This window comes from Hetaerina americana, unplaced genomic scaffold (assembly GCF_022747635.1).
Source record: "Hetaerina americana unplaced genomic scaffold, ioHetAmer1.1.p SCAF_66, whole genome shotgun sequence".
Taxonomy (NCBI): Eukaryota; Metazoa; Arthropoda; class Insecta; order Odonata; family Calopterygidae; genus Hetaerina; species Hetaerina americana.
Window position 1 is genome coordinate 547789 of NW_027287272.1, and position 17509 is coordinate 565297.

Below are 17509 nucleotides of genomic sequence, written 5' to 3' on the forward strand. Positions count from 1 at the left end.
GTCACGTCATGTGAGGACTACAAGACAAATAGTTTGATATCCCACGCAGCTAAAGTTGTTCTCAGGATCCTAAGCAAAAGGATAGAGAGTAGGACCAATGATTACTTAGGGCATGATCAGTTTGGGTTTAGGAAGGGGAGAGTAACGCGTGATGCCCTTGCAGTAATGAAATTATTAATCGAGAGGATTATAAAGTACAACCAGGAGGTATTTGCCTGTTTCGTAGATTTCGAAAATGCGTTTAATAGAGTGAATTGGGAAATATTACTGAGTATATTGCAGAAAATGGGAATAGATTGCAGGGAGACTAATCGGCAACCTGTCCATGTCTCAGACTGCTCAGGTACAAGTGGGGAATGGGGAGTCTGGTTGGGTAGTGTTAGGAAGAGGTGTAAGGCAGGGTTGCCCATTATCACCGTTGCTGTTCAACCTGTATACAGAGGAAATGATTAAAGAGGCATGGGAAGAACTAAAGGTAGGAATGAAAGTCGGAGGGGAATTCGTACAATCAGAGCACGTAGAACAGTTTATGTATCTCGGTAGTGTTTTGGACCAACACGGTCAAAGTTGTAGGGACTTAAAGAGAAGAATTTCGCTAGGCAAAGAGGATTTGACAAGGAGGAGGGAGTTGATGACGGGGACGTTGATTAAGGATATTAAGAAAAGACTCGTAAAAACTTTGATATGGAGCGTAGCTATGTACGGCGGGGAAACGTGGTCATTGAAGCAGGAGGATAGACGTAGATTGGAGGCTTTTGAAATGTGGGTGTGGAGAAAAATGGAGAAGGTGATATGGACAGAGAAGAAAACAAATGAGGAAGCACTTGGTATGGTGGGCGAAGAGAGGGGTTTGTTGGGAGAAATCCTTTGGAGGCAGGAAAAGTGGATGAAGGGGGTATTGACCGGCAGCGGGATGTTGAAGACTGTGATAGAGGGGAGAATGTTGGGCAAACGAGGAAAGGGAAGGAACAGGATAGGGATGTTGGACGGGATGAAGGGAGGAAGAAAATACTCATAGCTGAAGAGGGACCTGATGTAAAGTAGGGGTCACAAATTATTTAATTAGTATTTATGTCCATCCGAAAACCTATCTTAACCGGTAGATTACCTAATAATGATTATATATATATATATATATATATATATATATATATATATATATATATATATATATATATATATATATATATACTCTTTTGGATACATATGTATGTGTGTATATATATATATGCACATTTATATACACACATATATAGAAACATATGTGGGTCGCGGTAGTCCAGTGGGTACAGTGTTGCTGCTGCTGACCGGAGGGTCCCCGGTTCGAATCTCGGGCAAGGCACTCTGGGCGCCTGCAGCTCCACCCAAGCTAAAGTGATTTTTCGGGTACCAGGTCTTCCTGGGAAACCATAACCGGCACAGGGAAAGGAACTGGCCCCCCTACCCTGATGTGTGAATTTCACACGCCGTATAGGGCTTAGTACTGGGTTATCTCTACCATCACCTAAACCGACCTTCGGGTTGATTACTATGTTTATGGTTTTTTTATGTATATACATATACTTTTTTTGATACATATATATGTTTGTGTGTGTGTGTATATATATATATATATATATATATATATATATGCATATATGTATGTTTATACATACATATTTTTGTATGTATAAATTTTACTGTACATAAAACGTATGAAAGCGTCATGGAATTGCATGTTAATTAAAACGGAAAAGCGATATAGCGATACCGAACAAAAATGCGAAAAACCTATACTCACGTATTCTGAATTTTCTGCGGCAACCACATTTCTCATGGGAGAAAAAAAACTTACTTTCCACGCACCAACTCGTACTTAATTTTCCTCACTTACCACTCACTCAAGTGCCTTCTCTCCCTTTAAAAAGGTCCAATGTATTAATAGAGGGAAAGAGGGAGAGAGGGGATAAGCAGTGCCTTTTGCTTTTAAAATGCCCTTTTATATTAGGAATTTCAATTGTTCGTCTTCAATTAGATTTTTCACAATTGGCGATGTTTCCGTTTGCTTATGCAGGAACACACGCCGTAAAATCTACTGTTTCAGACTTCATTTGGACTTGAATATGTGAATAATCATGTTTAGACAAAAGTGTGATAGTGCATTTTTTTAAAATGCCTCAGAAACTGTGGAAAAGTACAATTGTATCTGTTTTTTAATATCATCTCTTTAATTCCAACTAGGTGAAATAAAATTAAAAAAGGTTTTTTTAACCTTTTAGTATATGACCGACCAGAATAAATATTTATATATAAATGGTGTATTTTTTTAGCGTTTGGAATTTGGAAGTCATTGTGGAATACAATAAAGGCGTTTCAGGCGGGATATGGTGGAATATCATGATTAATAAAAAATTGGCACTTTCCAAAAAATAAAATTGAATGCGAACGGTTTCAATGTAGCTATGTTATCGTCATGTGACCGTCATCACTCCGAGTCCAGTTCATGTGCTGAAAAGCATGCAGGGAGAGGGTAGTGGAAAAGAATCATTATGGAAGATTCACTTATGCACTATAGAAGCGTTCTTGGAAATAATAAAAAACCAACAGCGCAGTTAACAACATTCAAGCCTCGCTTTCCATCAAGTGACCACCCACTAAGCCCTTCAACGTGTTGTGAATCTCACACGTCGGGGTAAGATGATCATTTTATATCACGCTTCACGATTTACGTAGTTTCCCGGGGGGAGTATCTGGTTTCCAAAAAATCACACATTTCGGGTGAAGAAGCTGTGGGTGCTTCCGGATGTCTCCTAAAATCAAACCCGAGCCCTCCGGTCTATAAGGCCAGGACTCAAACCCTTGGGCAACCACATTCTCTGGAAAAATGCGTATTTGTTTACAAAAATTCAACCGAAAATCCTTTTATTCGGAGCAACGTGTGCATTTGACCAATAAGCGGTATTGTGTGACTGGGTTGAGTCAGTATAACAAGCGGTTTAACGCACCTCTCTAGAGAAAAAGGTTGTTTTCATCCAGTCATTGACGTCGACGCGTGAACGATTGACACGAACACGTCGTCGATATGATGAAAAACTACGGAAGGTTTCGTCGGTCAGGTTCTGAGATTTACGAGGGCATATGTTGAGTGGATATTGGGGGAAATATGCTGTCGATAAAATGGTGCATCACTACTTAGCGCATAATTTAGTCGACTTGTTATTTTACACAGACTTAGAACTCCGTAGCAAGAGATTAAAATGCTCTAGGAAGCTTTGAAATTTCTTTTCAAGTTCAGCAGGATTCCATACGTCCCACGATGCGGTGCATGGGGAAGTTTTCCGCTGGGTAATATTACTTCTCATAAGCCTTACAACTTTAATATGGAGCGTAGTTTTTGAATGACTTGGAAATGTGGTCGTTGGAACTGAAGGGTATTCTAATATTGGATGCTTTTCTAGCCGTGTGTGAGGGGAAGAATGGAAGAAATAAAATTGGCAGAAAGGGGAAAAAACGATGAAGTTTTAGGTATGACATTAGAAGGGAGAGATAAGGTTGTTGAGAGAAATATGAATGAGGCAGAACAAGGAGATGTGGGATATTATACGGACTAAAAATTCATTGGGATGATGCTAAAAATTCAAATACATGTGTATGTATGTGTATATATATATAAATATAACACCAACCCTTTGGCGCCCCCCCGTGACAAATTTCCTAATATTTCCCCTACTTGCAACCGATGTGAAACCTGTCTACTTATTAGATCTACTCCCCTCTCCCTGGATCCCCTCATTGACCCCTCACCTCGTTCCCACGCTAATTGCCTCTCAAAAAACATTATTTATCTTTAGTCATGCAAACATTGCACTTCCTTTTACATAGGCGAATGCATTACCCCCTTATCCATCCGAATGAATAATCACCGGTACTCCTGCAATTCTGCCTCACTCTCTTCTCTTCCTATCCCTTCACACGCCAATTCCCACAACCTTTCATTCGACCAGTGTTTTGCTCTAAGCATCCTAGAATCCCTACCTGATTCAGCCACCAACATAGATGTGAGAACTCGTGAATCCGCCTACATATTAGCTTTCCGTTCTTTCAAAATTCCCACCCTTAACCGCCATCTTTAATTTCCCTCCCAGCATTCCCTCCACACCTCCCCTCCCTGGCCATATCCCTAACCACTCTCCAGCATATTTTCAGTCTTACTTGAAGAAGGCCTCGGAGAAGGCCGAAAGCTTAAACATTTTACCGTGTGAGTGTCCTTTTAGATGTTGCTATTCTATTTGTGTTCTATTGTGTCGTCCCATTATTATACTGCTCGTGTGACTGTTTCGATTTATATATATATATATATATATATATATATATATATATATATATATATATATATATGCATGCATATACACATAAAAACTGGTGAACTTTCGTCAGTTATTAACCCAAAATCATTTAACATTTGCAGAAAGAATTAATGTCTACATTTGTACTCTTAATGTGTAAAAAAATGAAAACTGTTAGTCATAATTCTATCTATACATTTGATTGGTCTGTACATGAATAATTATATATTTATATAGCTACCTTATTTGGGCGAGATTTAGACTGCATAGTCCCTTCTTCTACCTAGCCCTTATGCATTAAAATGAAGACGATCCCAAATATCTATGTCCAAGGTTAAAGAAACCCCCCCCCCCCCTAACCCGCGACCTCTGTGGGTTCGAGTCTCACTGTTACCTTTGGTAGGCAATCGAGGGCTTCACTCGGCCGCCACCGGGGCCGGCATACGGTAGTGTTTCAATTTTTATTGCTACCTCTCGAGAGAAAAGACCTTTAATCGAACGTGAAGGCGTGAAGTATTGATATAAATTACCTTTTTGATGCATTGATTACAACATCGATAATTGCGTTACAGGGTGTAGGGCGAGGGTTATATACATGTTCATCACACGGGGGGTGAAAAATAGGTGAAAAGGGGTGAAAAAGGGGTGAAAAAGGGGTGAAAAAATGGTAAATATTTCCTCCAAGTATATTACGGAGGTCATTTCGAGTTTCTGCTTTGCTCGTTCCTTCGCGCCTCTCTCACACTTGGCGAGAATGAGTATCTTATTCCTCCTCCACCACGCCCAAGCACATCAAAACTTCTTCCCTCGTCCTCCCGCCTCCACTCCCACAACGCCCAAGTTTCAGAACCGTGTAGCCAACCTCCAGATCAAAGTCTTTATCTCCCGATTGCCTGTCACAAATTTCCTCGCCTTTGTGCGTAAACCTCTTTAGCTTGTGGTAGCTAGAGAGAAAGAGAGAGAGAGAGAGAAAGAGAGAGAGTTGCTTACTTTTTCTTTTCGGGTCCTTTGGAACTTATTCCATCCCACTTAATGTTGCTTCCAGGGTGAGTTGGAGGAATCGAGGGTTTTCCCGGAAGCGATCAAATTCCTTTCCTTTCCACTCCTCTTTAAGGATGCAGGATGGAAGGGATTCTGTACCCTGACGGAAGGGAGAGGGTGCTCCGTTTCAAACTCACCCCGCGTTCCCAACCCGCACGCACGCACGACACCAGATGATGCAAAGTAGAAAATGTGTCCTGGATATTTTTCATGGTGTTCTCACCTTTGAAAAATATTTAATATTCGTTATAATAAATTGATATGAAAGTCTATTGTCACGTTTACATCATTTTCAATCAGCGGTTTTTTTTCCAACAGAGAGTTTTATTATTAACCCAGGTGGTTTTCCGCTAGTTAATTTAGGTTTTTGATCATAAAAACTAGCTAAACACCGCTGATTTCGTATTTTGCTAATTTATTTTGAACTAGTGTGCAAGCCATCCCTAGGGGGTGTGGCAGGGGGTCTATATACACCAGACTAATTTTGGCCTGAATACTTTCACCCCTACCGTGATCGGGCAATGCTATTCTGATCCTTTAACGCTAGTGTCAAAAATTACATCTTTAATGTATCTGTTCTACACTTAATCTCTCTCTAATGTTACCAGCATCATCCTTCCTTCCATAGTACAATGGGAGTAATAATACATTTTCAACAACACTGCTAAAGATACGTCCTTCCATTATGCAATGCTACAACGCAATGCAAGTAGGAGCTACAATCTGTAATTTAACCTTCGCTCCATTGAGTGCTTCCCAGCCTAGCTCCTCTAATATTTTGGATACGCTACTAAGTTTAACAGAACGTTTTACAAATCTATCTCCTCTACGCTGCTCCGCGGAAACCTTACGTTACACGACTTGGCATTACACCGTTAGCTAAAATAAACCTTTCACCATTCCGCATATTTTTGATAGCTCTTTTAATTTCATCCAACATGCCTATCCTAGTTCTACCTCTTCCTTACTCTCCCAACATTATCCACCATCTACACATCACAGTCTTCAGCGCTCTGTTGCCTCTCAGTATGTCCATGTCCCCTCCTTCCTTTCTATATCCCCCAACCATCTCATCTCATTCTCCACGCCTAGCACGTCCTCGTTTATTTTCCCTCCCGCCCATTTCACCACTCCCTTCCCACTCCCGTACACACTCCTCTCCAAAATACTCCCAGCTTCCGTGCCATCCAAATGTGGGATTTTAGTTTTCACCCATCGTTTCCCTCACTCAACGCCACTGCTATCGACTCCTCTCCCCTTCCTAAACACTTCTGTGCCTTACTCAATTCTTCTCTATTTTCTTTTCTGCTGCTCTCACAATCTTGGTCCAAGTCACTACCAATAGAGGCACACTGCTCCCCGTTTTATGGTTGATGCCCTTTTATTTCAACGCTTAACTTAACCTTTTTCTTCGTCGGAGATCACATAAACATTTTTGTTTGCTCTCATTTTCATCTCATACCGATCAAACTGCTTTTTTCTGATGCGCTCAACACTGCCTGATTAAAAGTCGGTCATCCACAATTGACGCTTTTTATTGTGGAAAATTATCTACATCTACATAATACCCCGCAAGCAACCTCAACGGCGTGTGGCGGGGAGTGTTAGGTCATCACCCGTAAAGGGGAACAAAATCACGTTCAAAACCAACTAATACATGCAAATAAATTCTATTGTTTCAGGCTTCACTTCGTGGAAGTATTTAATATCCATACTAAAAAGAAAGACTCGTACTTTTCTTAAAAAGTACGAGTCTTTCTTTTTAGTATGGATAATACATGCAAATCTATGCCCACATTGACGTGTATATTCATGTAAAAATCCTTTCATCCTACACGCATGCAAATACATATACTACCAACGAGCAAATAAATGCACCTTAGGATTCAGTAAAAAATATATCCATTTACATGCAAAATAGAATATGAAAAACAAGAAGGCGGTATTCGACTATTTACTATCAAAACTATTTTCAATTAAGTGTTTTAACAATTCAGAACATTTATACATGACTTGTATTCAAAGTATCGGGAAAATTTTCGAAAAAAAAGATTAATTTCAGATATTGCCCATACGATGCTACGTAAAATTCTTGTCCAAAGTACTTCTTCCCGTGAGAGGGTCGACACACATCCTTGCGACCCTGCGGCTACTCCACGACTCGAAGACTCCCTGGTAGGCGGAGGGCCATCAAAGGGTACCGCTTCGACAGCTTGGCTTACTGTCTCATTATGGTGTCCTTTTATAGGGCAAGGATTTCGCTTTTGGGCATAGGAGTAAAGTGATTGATGATGCCCATTTTAGACTTTAAGGTGGTTGGAAAATCATCGCATTGGTGCTTTTCGACAGGTGGTCGGTTGCCTTGGAGCGGGAGTGGCTCCTGTGCATTTGGTGTCTGGGTGGGTGAGTTTAGAGCAAAAAACATTCGGATCGCCAAGTTGAAAGCAATTATAGTGTATCGAGTCAGTATCTTAGCAATTCCAATATGAACTGCGATTGTGCGCACACTTAAACAGACGGTCTACGTGGCGCACTTCACGCTACCGTGGGGAAACTTACTACCGACGCTTTTTATGCAAACACATAAATATTTGTGCGTGTATATAAATATATATATATATATATATATATATATATATACATATATATATATATATATATATATATATATATATATATATACATATATATATATATATATATATATATATATATATATAAAGGAGAGTGTTTGTTTGTATGTATGTAATTTGTTTACTTTTTTGCTGTCATAGAAACAGAATTTTTCCAACTATGCCAGCAGGATACTTTTGCAAGAACACTATTGTATTCAGAATTGCCGAGATGTTATACGTAGAATACATCAAGGAAAGTCTTTTGTAGAAGAAAAATGGGCAACTTTGATCCTGAGAATAATATTTATTCATGTGACGCATTGGGCCGAGTCTACACAGTCCATCCTAACAACGCCGAATGTTATTTTTTAAGAATGCTTCTACATACCATTAGAGGACCTCGCTCATTTGCAGAATTAAGAACGGTAAACGGAGAAATATGTGAGACATTCAGAGAAGCTTGCCAGAATTTAGGGTTGCTAGAAGGAGATCAGCACTGGGATGACTCATTGCGAGAGACCAGTTTGATTTCTCTTCCAGGACAAATCCGAATTTTGTTTGCCATCATAATAACCTCCTGTAATCCATCTAACCCAAAAACATTATGGGAAAAATATAAAGAATCAATGAGTGAGGATATACTGGCTAAAGTTCGAAGTGAAAATCCTACATTGGATATTACGTTTAACTCCGACATTTTTAATAAAACTTTGATTATTTTGGAGGAAAAGTGTATCACCATGGTTAACAAGACTTTAGTGGAACTCGGTCTTTTTGCACCTGTACAAGATCAACAGGGTGTATTTTATCCAGATTATATACGTGAAACTAGCTACAATGTCTTAGTCTTAGAAGCATACATCGCGGATAAAAAGCCACTTCTTAATGAAGATCAGAAATTCGCGTACGAAACAATAATGGATCAAGTAGATAAACAAGAAGGAGGTATCATTTTTCTTGATGCTGCTGGTGGCACGGGAAAAACATTTTTAATTAATTTAGTTCTCGCTGAAATCAGGGTTCATGGAGAAATCACTCTAGCCGTTGCATCTTCAGGTATTGCAGCGACATTAATGGAAGGAGGAAGAACAGCCCACTCTGCCCTTAAGTTGCCACTTAATATTTCCCGAGAAGAAAATCCCACATGTCATATAAATAAAACAAGCGGCCAGGCACAAGTTCTTATAGAATGTAAATTGATAGTATGGGATGAGTATACGATGGCTATTAAAAAATCTCTTGAGGCCCTCAACGCAACACTTCAAGATCTTAGAGGAAACTGCAGTTTAATGGGAGGAGCTCTGGTACTCCTGTGTGGAGACTTCCGTCAAACTCTGCCTGTCATTCCAAAATCGACTCCAGCCGATGAAATTTATGCCTGTTTAAAACATTCTGTTCTATGGAATCATGTCCAAGAAATTAGCCTTAAACAAAACATGCGAATCCTCTTAAGAGATGGGAATGCTCAAAATTTTGCAAATAAACTTTTGGAGATTGGAGAAGATAGATTAGTTATTGAAGCATCTGGTATGATAAAATTGTCATCAGATTTATGTGTATCGGTGAAAACTGTCCGCGATATGATACAAGCAGTCTATCCTAACGTTAATCAAAATTATAAAAATTTAGAATGGTTGCGAGAAAGAGCCATTCTTGCTCCTAAGAACGATGGTGTTAATGAAATTAACAAGGAGATTCTAGCCATGCTGCCAGGAGACGTGATTGAATATAAATCGGTTGATACCGTAGTGGATGCTGACGAAGCCGTCAATTATCCAACGGAATTCCTAAATTCACTTGATCCAGCTGGATTGCCACAACATCGCCTTATACTTAAAGTAGGATCTCCAATCATTTTATTGCGAAATTTAGATCCACCAAAACTCTGCAATGGGACACGATTGTGTGCGACAAAATTAATGAAAAATATAATCCAGGCAGTCATTTTAACTGGAAAAGGAAAAGGCGAAATAATTTTTATTCTACGGATACCTCTAATCCCAACTGATCTTCCCTTCAACTTTAAAAGATTACAGTTTCCAGTCCGGCTAGCTTTTTCAATTACCATTAATAAATCACAGGGACAGTCTTTAAAGTTTTGTGGTGTTGATCTAAGATCGCCATGTTTTAGCCACGGGCAACTTTATGTTGCTTGCTCCAGAGTAGGTTCGCCTAAAAATTTATATATTCTTTCTCCTGGATATGAAACAAATAATGAAGTTTATAGACAGGTGTTAAATAAAAAAGATTCTTAAATTTGTATGAAGTAGTGTATTATTGTACTTTATAATTTGTTGTTTTTATTTATGTAGTATATTTATATTATTGTTTCCCCTTAACCCGTGCAAAGCCGGGTATTCAGCTAGTATATATATATATATATATATATATATATATATATATATATATATATAGTACAATACACAGTAACACAATATGGAAACACATAAAAAGACGAACACTCACACGTATTTTCTTGATATTTCGACGGAAACAATCCGTCTTCATCTGAAGATATAGAGTCATTACTTCTATATCTTCAGATGAAGACGGATTGTTTCCGTCGAAATATCAAGAAAATACATGCGTGTGTTCTTCTTTTTTTGTGTTTCTATATTGTGTGTTAATGTGTATTGTACTATTCGGCACTTCCGTGTTACGTCTACGAAAGCATATATATATATATATATATATATATATATATATATATATATATATATATATATATAGATAGATAGATTTTATATTAATTAATTATTATAAGGTAATCTACCGGTAAAGGTAGGTTTTTGAATGAACATGACTACTAAATAGAACATTTTGTTAATGCTAACAAAACACAAAATCCATCATCATACTTTACATCAGGTCCCTCTTCATCTCTGAGTACTTTCTTCCTCCCTTCATCCCGTCCAAAATCCCTATCCTGTTCCTTCCCTTTCCTGGTTGCATAACATTCTCCCCTCTATCACAGTCTTCAACATCCCACTGCCGGTCAACACCCCCTTCATCCACTTTTCCTGCTTCCATAGGATTTCTCCCAACAAACCCCTCTCTTCGCCCACCATACCAAGTACTTCCTCATTTGTTTTCTTCTCTGTCCATTTCACCTTCTCCATTCTTCTTCAAACCCACATTTCAAGAGCCTCCAGTCTAGGTCTATCCTCCTGCTTCAATGACCACGTTTCCACGCCATGCATAGCTACGCTCCATTTAAAAGTTTTTACGAGTCTTTTCTTAATGTCCTTACTCAACGTCCCTGTCATCAACTCCCTCTTCCTTGTGAAAGCCTCTTTGCCTAGCGCAATTCTTCTCTTTACGTCCCTACTACTTTGACCGTGTTGGTCCAAAACACTACCGAGAAACGTAAACTGTTCTACCTGCTGTAGTTTTTGCCCTCCTATTTTAATGTTAAGCTTGGCCTTTTTCTTTCTAGAAAATCGCATAACCTTTGTTTCATTAATATTGATTCTCATCCCATACCTATCGCATTGAATTTCCAATTCACTCACCTTGGGGGAATTCTTGCAACCCCTTGCCTGACTAACACACTAAAGCTTGTTCATCAGCGAACCTAACTGATTTTACAAATTCCCCGCAGTGATAATGGACAAACCTGCCTTACGCCTTTTCCTAACACTGCCCATCCGGACTCCCCGTTCCCCACTCGGAACTGAGCAGTCTGAGACATGTAAAGGTTGCCGATCAGCTTTCTGTTCCTGCAATCTATTCCTATTTTCTTCCATGTACTCATGAGTTTTTCCTAATTCACTCTCAAACGCTTTTTCGTAATCTACGAAGCAGGCAAATACCTCCTGCTTGTGTTCTATATTCCTCTCGATTAATAATCTCATTACTGCAATGGCATCACGCGTACCTCTCCCCTTCCTAAACCCAAACTGATTATCCCCTAAGTAATCATCTGCCCTACTCTCTATCCTTTTGTTTATGATCCTGAGAGCAACTTTAGCTGCGTGGGATATCAAACTTATCGTCCTGTAGTCCTCACAAGATATAGCCTTTACCTTTTACGGAATAGGAACTAAAACTGATCTCACAAAGTCTTCCGGCCAGATTCCCTCTTCATAAATACTACAAATCAGCCCATATAGCCTCTTCCTCCCACATTTTCCTAAGCCTTTTAAAAGTTCCGCGGGAATTTTATCCACCCCAACGGCCTTATTTAGTTTCATCTCCCTTAATGCCCTTTTTATCTCATCGTTCAGTATGCCTGGACCTAAGCTATCTTCCTCTACGTCATGTTCCTTTTCAATGTCTAACTTTGTTGGTCAAAGTTCTTTACTATATAATTCTTCTTTATATTCCTTCCATCTCTCTTGCATCTTTCCTGCGTCAACTATTATCTTAGACGCCTTATCTCTAACTGCTACATCTATATATATATATAGATATATATTTAAATACATTCACCAAAACGGCGAACAAATACTCATTCATTCGGGACTTGAACTCCGTATCTTTTCACTTGCCGGGCGGAGGCTCTTAACCACTTGAGCTATCCAGGAAACGTAATTTACACTGAGATCTGCGATGGTTTATGCAACCAAGTACCCCGATTCTTTGGCCAAGAGATGGCGTTACGGATCTGTTTCACCCAACAAAGGAGAAATAGACAGCACACAAGAGGAAAGGATAGTAGGTTAGCCATCATACAATATCATAAAAGGAAAGAACGGTGCGTTTCGTGGCACGTCTTTTATATGTGCTCCTATCCCTTTTCCTTTTATATGTATATATGTATATGTGTATATATATACTAAGATGTATATATATGTATATAATTATGTATATATATATGTATATGTACATATATTTGAGGTTGAGCGTGATTGAGAGTATATAGTTTGTTATTCCTTAAGTAAATAATAAGTGTACATAATTACGGATGGACTTTATGTGGATAGAAATCATAGGGCGTGGGATAAGGTTTTGTTTAAAATCTTTCGCAAGTGTTTTCCTGGGGTTTAGGGGGGCGGAGAAATCCCCGTGCTGGACCGATCTCCTGACTTCTTCCTATGCCGCTCTTTTGGAATGTCATTTTCTTCCCAAACAGCCTCAAATATACACGCCATCCTAGCCGAAAATCCAGGATTAGATCACGTATAAGCTGAAAGCACAGTTACATTAGAGTTAACCATTGGTTTACCAATCATTGTCACTCATGTTTATCATTCGATACCGGTATCACCATTTTTAATTAATTGCCAAGGTCCTCTCTAAAGCAGGACGAACTTGAAAAATATTGGACTACCATTTCGGCGTGAAATGTCTGTAAGCGTCGGAGTGTTTATGAATATAAAGTTGCAACTTGTAGTTCAGTTAGATGGGTTGATGTTTTGGGGGTGGTTGATCGAAAGCGAAAGGTCTGAAGATTCATTAAAGACGACTGGGCCATTATAAATAATTGTCACTGAAGATAGAGCACTCTGTCCCAAAAAAATTTCCGTTTTTTTTATTTTGGCAAAAAATGAAAATCATGAGTAAAATTCTCCATAAACTGATTGGCGGGAGGTTTATAAATGATTGCACCTTACACTCCGAAATTACGAGGCATAAACGAACAGGTAAATGTAAAATATCCCATCATACTTAAAAAAGAATATGATATCCAATTATCCCGCCCTCGATATTTCTTTACCGAAAAGGATAAAGGGTAAAAAGGGTTCTTGACTGATCTGATTGAGTGCTTTCGTTTATTCACGGCGTTGGAAATGCCAACATTTTTTTCCTCGATTTTTCTCTTTGCTAAATCTTCGGTTGATGAAAGAAGCAGCAGTTCGCCGAACGAACTATTACGACATCAATTTGGCAACAGCGTCACCGGCGAATACTAATTTTAAATTAAAAGTGTCGGTTACAATGTTTCCCTGACTTTTTGGGTTAAGTGCTGAATTCAGATCGTCGGTTGTTAAGATTGCGCATTATCGCAGAGATCGTATTTTTGGCATTGATACATAAGAAAATGACAGTACACACTCCATTTAAATCACTGAAAATTTGGCAATGCGAAATCTGATCTGCGCTAAACTCATCTTCACGAAGGTCTTATGGACATACGACCAAAAGAGCAAAGAGTTGAGTGTCTTCCTGCTTGCGAAGACCTTCTGCATATGGCATCACGATGATTCCCCAACCTCCTCACAGTCCCCAAACTTGTTACCATAATACTATAATTCCTATTCCCTCAAAGGACATCACCATAATGGGACCCTAAGTCACGCCGTCAAAGAAGCTTACACGCTTGTACCCTTAAGAGTACCCTTTTCCGGAATCCGCCCGCCAGGGAGCCTTCGAGTCATGGAAAAGCCGCAAGGGCAAACTTGTGTGTCAATGCTCTCAATGGATGCACTTTGAAGAGTTATTATGAAGTAAAGTAGCAATATTTGAAATCTATTTCCCCGACACTTTTATACAAACCATGTAGGTTTAATATTTGAACAATGGGAGACAAACAGATTGCAAAAAATTGTGCGTTTTAAAAATTACTATACCACATCGAAAATTGAGTTCATTCAATTAAAGATATCCTGTCTAATACAAGCCTGGTTAAACTCAACTGGAAAACCAAAATGAAAGCAATGGAAGGTTCAACGGTCACTCAATCGCGACGGATCTCTTTATCGTCTTTATATTCCATGCGATTGATTGTTGGTTTGCGCTAAAAAAACGTCAATTAACACTCCATCAGTAGTAGTGACAATGGCGGAGGGGTATTCATGGCCAAGATAATTTTCTTCATTCAAGGAAATGCGGGTGATTTAGTAGATGTTGGGTGTTCAGTGATTGGAGAGAGGTGATGGGTGGAGAGCGAAACCGCACGATGAGAGGCATTAGGTCACTCTGTTTACGAAACGTTGACGAGGGACCACAACATTTAACGTCCCTTCCGACGGCTTGTCCGACATAGCACCACATTTAAAGATCGGGTCATCACTGGAAAATTCCAGGCACCGGTGGAATTTTTTTCGGGTACTTAATGCCATTTAGGAGAACATGGTGAAAAACGTTTCCAGTTTTATAAAGGTAAAATGAGCTTGTCACCCGACATTCTTGTTCTTATTGCCGATTTTGTTATGAAAGGAAGGAAATGTACGTACTTGCTTAAATTTAATTGCAATCAGGGATATGTACAAGAATGGCTTTTTTAGGTAAAGTTCAACTGTGGGACTTACATTGATATCAGCATCATTTTGTATTTGATTTCCTTTGTTCAAATCAAAATATGGTCTAGTTAACTATTATTTTGTATTTGGACATGTGACCTTAACTCTTCCAAGTTCATTATAATAAACGCTTGTACAAGTAAGGTGACTTTTCATATTTCGCGATTTTTTTGTTGTATTGTGTTGTTACACATGTCGAAAACATTTTTTTACAGTTTCAATAATAGAACGTGTTTAGTTTGTTAGTGACTGACACAAATGTTAGACCTGTTTTGGTGTCCTTGGCTATTTTCTGCTATAAAAACTGGAGCATAAAATTTGCATCAAAACTTGTGTAAAAAATAGAAATAGGTGCCCCAAAATACTTTGAATGTTGACAGTAGCACACGATAAGTCTGCTCTGGATGGAAAACATTTTTTTAAGTGGTACAGGTTCTTCCAAGATGACCGAGAAGATGCCAACAAAGGGCCTCGGCCTGGACGCCCCGGAACGTCAACATCAGATGAAAACGTTGAAGCAAAGGAGACAATTGTTTAGAAAATCATCGAATCACTATTTGAGGAGTTTCTGAGGATGTTCACACAACGGTTGGCTCGTGCCGTGCAATTGTTTTCGATATATTGAGCATGAGGCGTGTATCAGCGTAGTTCACACCGAAACTGCTTAATTTTGACAAGAAGAACCGTCGCATTAGTTCAATGACGTCAATGAGGATCCTGATTTACTCAAAAGGACCATTACTGGTGACGAATCATGGGTATCTGGTGATGACGTCGAAACCAAAGCCCAATCGTCTCAATGGAAGAACGCGGGAGAACCAAGACCGAAAAAAGCACGCCAAGTTCGATCAAATGTCTAGGTTTTGCTCACTGTTTTCTTCTATAATCATGGTGGAGTGCATCAGGAGTCCTTACCACAAGGCCGTAAGGTCAATAAAGAGTATTACCTTGAATTCATGCGCCGCTTGCGAGAAGTAATACGAAAAAAAAGTCTGGCATTGTGGGAAAATGATTCATGGCCTTTGCATCACGTTAATGAACATTTTCACTCATCGTTGCTTGTGAGAGACATTTTGGCCAAAAACAACACCACACAATCATGCCTTTAGCCACCATATTCACCAGAGTTGGCCCCTGCGACTTTGTCCTGTTCCCAAAACTGAAAAGACCTATCCAAGGACGGAGATTTGCCACATTTGAGGAGATAAAGACTGTATCACTGGAAGAGCACAAGGAGATACCAAAAAGTGCTTATCAGAATTGCATAGAGGTTTGAAAAAAGCGTTGGCAGAAGTGTATTATGTAAGGGCGGGATTACTTTGAAGGATTAACTTGAATATTAAAGAATAAATAAATATTCTTTCATAAAAAGATAAAGTCATCTTGCTTTTTCGACACACCCAGGTGCCCAGAGAGGCTTACCCGGGAATTGAACTCGAGCCCTCAGGTCCGTAGTCAAACGCTCTACCCCTGGACTACCGTGACCCATATTAGATATGAGATATGTCGTCCACTAATTAATTGTGGTTCAATGCTGACGTGTGGGGTGAAGTTTTTTTATTGCCTAATCGACCCTGCTCTTGGAACGAGTTAGGGTGTGATACCACCTCACTTGTCGACGAGCAATACAATTAATACTATATACTTCAATTGGAAAACACGGGCAAAAGAAATCAATCACATCAATCTTTAAATACCCACTTACGAAATATATTTTCGCCCAAAATATTTCAGCAAATTCGATCAAAAGAGGCATTTTATTTTCGGACAATATGCATGGGTACTTGATGCCACGGACCAAGCCCTTCGGGTAAATGATGCGAGCATCAGCAAGTGGAAAAGCGAAAGCATTGTGTGAGGAATAGAGAAGCTGAACGTAGGTATCGCAATTCGAGGAGTGATCCTAGAGGAGGTGGAATCCTTCGTCTATTTGGGCAGCAGTCTGACTTGGGATGGAAGAAGTTCACGCGAAGAAGGAGTTCCAGAAGAAGAAGAAGTAGTAGCTTACTCAGTTCAGGGGAAACGCACGCATAAAACATGCAAGAGTCCAAATGGACCAGGCACGAGTACATTGGAAGAGTTTGGACCAGCGAAGAAGGATGGAAGCCTTTGCAACGTGGCGCTGAAAAGGAGAATTCTGCAGATTAAATGGACAGGCAAAGTGGGGATTTAGGAAGTACGAGGTTAGGCTGAAAAGTGGTCCACACATGCTTGTAGAGCGAGCACAAACACAAATAGTCAGATCTGCCAAAAAGTACATTCAAGTACATATCTTAAGTCTCAAAAACAAACATTTATTTTTCCACATAGTCACCGTTAAACTAAAACATTTCTCCTTAAAAAC

General features: G+C 39.3%; 1 protein-coding gene across 1 annotated transcript in view; it reads left to right on the plus strand.

Annotated features, from left to right (window-relative positions):
* Positions 1-17509, plus strand: part of LOC139696060 (voltage-dependent calcium channel subunit alpha-2/delta-3-like) — a 287280-nt gene that overhangs the window by 27069 nt on the left and 242702 nt on the right. The window lies entirely within an intron of this gene.